Source organism: Montipora capricornis, chromosome 2, assembly GCF_036669925.1.
Source record: "Montipora capricornis isolate CH-2021 chromosome 2, ASM3666992v2, whole genome shotgun sequence".
Lineage (NCBI taxonomy): Eukaryota > Metazoa > Cnidaria > Anthozoa > Scleractinia > Acroporidae > Montipora > Montipora capricornis.
The window spans coordinates 19,726,970-19,728,740 of record NC_090884.1 but is presented as its reverse complement, the minus strand read 5'-3'; the positions used below and the strand labels follow the sequence as shown (position 1 = coordinate 19,728,740).

Below are 1,771 nucleotides of genomic sequence, written 5' to 3'. Positions count from 1 at the left end.
GGACTTCGACAACAATCTATCGCCCGTCGAGACGAAATCAAAGTGAGCAGTATTTACCTGAAGTACATGGTAATTTGACACAATTGAGTTTCTTGTCTTCACGCACGCAATCAAATAGGAAGAGGTTTTTGCCTCTAAGAGCAAATATGTTGTTTGTTTCAATAAAATTTTCGCTGGAAAAGGATTCTGTGGTATTTTCTGCCTTTGTGAATTATAATATCATGTTGTGTATTGAATTTTCGAGCTTAAGGTTCAAATGTGATATGGGAGAAGTTTTTTAGTATTGCTCTGTAAGCAGGAAGGGTTCACAGGCCTGTTGGAAGCGTGCTTGAGTTTCAACAAAATGAGCCCCAAAATCAGTGAAAACTTGTGACGCAGATGAATAATAAAGTAGCTGCTATTTCCAAAATGATGGAATTACCTGGTGATAAATCACGTCGTACACGTCTTGGAGAGTAAATTTTGACTTTGCATAAACAAGAGTTGGGCGATTGTGATCTTTGTTTTGACGCTCATTTCATTGTCAAACTTTATCACACTTGACAGAAAAAGAAACTTACAAAAACCCGGTATCTTGGGCATATGAATTACGGGGTGGTGACTTCTTTGCCTAAAAGCCAGGAGTACCCAACGGAGCCGCTCTGCAAAATACCCGCTCTACAGGGCAGAATTGCGCTGGCTGGGAAATTGAACATTCGCTACTTAACTTGCTGGAAAGTCTTTATAACCACCACGCTTGCTGGGAAATTATGTTGCAACGCGGGGCCTGGCTGGATAAAAAAATCTCTAGTTTGTAGAGTTTGTTTTTCTCGTGCTAACCGTACTATAAAAAAATATATCTATCTTCGCACCGTTGAATAGTTCCTCATTTTCCAGGGATAGTAGAGCGAGCGAAACATGCAATTAATTGAGTGTGAAAATCAAGCCACGCGAGAAAGGTGAAACGCGATTTCGCGCCAATTTTGCCAGTACAATATCTTTTTTCCTAATTATTGACTGGGGTGTGTCATTTTTAAGTTATGCATTATCTCATGCTGTGAATCCCTGTGAAATAGTTTCAACACACATTTGAGCGCACAGCACCGCTGGCGGTTTCGTATTGTTTGCTCGGTTTCGCTTTCGGTTTACATTTATCTTATTGTAGCTTGGAAGAAACCTCCTGCTTGTTTCGTTAGATTGTTAGGTTTTTTGTCTAGTTAGCGGCTACAGGCAACTGGTCGATTCTGTGAAGTCAGCCAAAAGTTAAGGTAAGCAAAATGTTACGTTTTTTTTCTGATCTAGTCAGTTTAGGAAACGCCTCTGGAAAATGTTTTTTTCAAAACAATTCTCTACCGATAGAAGACGCATAGTCTTTCCGTTGAATAATGCACAACATTAGCAGAACACATTCAAATCTCATTTCAAGTGGTTGTAATTGGCCAAGCTGGAATTTTCCGTTGGAACTATTTGACAATGGTCACAACTTTAATACTGCACATATCTCATTTAGTGTAAGGTTTTGCTTCATAGGGGACGAGAAGCTAAAAACATTGTTACGTTGTTTTAGGGGAAGAAATTCAAAACTAAGATTTGTCTAAACACACTCTCCCTTTAGATCCTGTAGATCGCGGCTCCTTTGGGCGGCGGAAAACGTCGTTCAATTGCGGTCATTTCGAAGGCGTTGAGCTAATGGCCAGATATCTTTTTAATCTTTGAAGATCGCATTCGGTAAGAGAATTTTATGTTTGTTCTTCTTAAGCGTACTAGACCCAATTTCCCATCAAAATCGAGA

General features: G+C 39.6%; 1 pseudogene; it reads right to left on the bottom strand.

The window, feature by feature from the left end:
• The window catches only part of LOC138035491 (uncharacterized), a 2,144-nt pseudogene extending 1,275 nt beyond the window's left edge, over positions 1-869 (bottom strand).
• Positions 870-1,771: the final 902 nt, after the last annotated feature.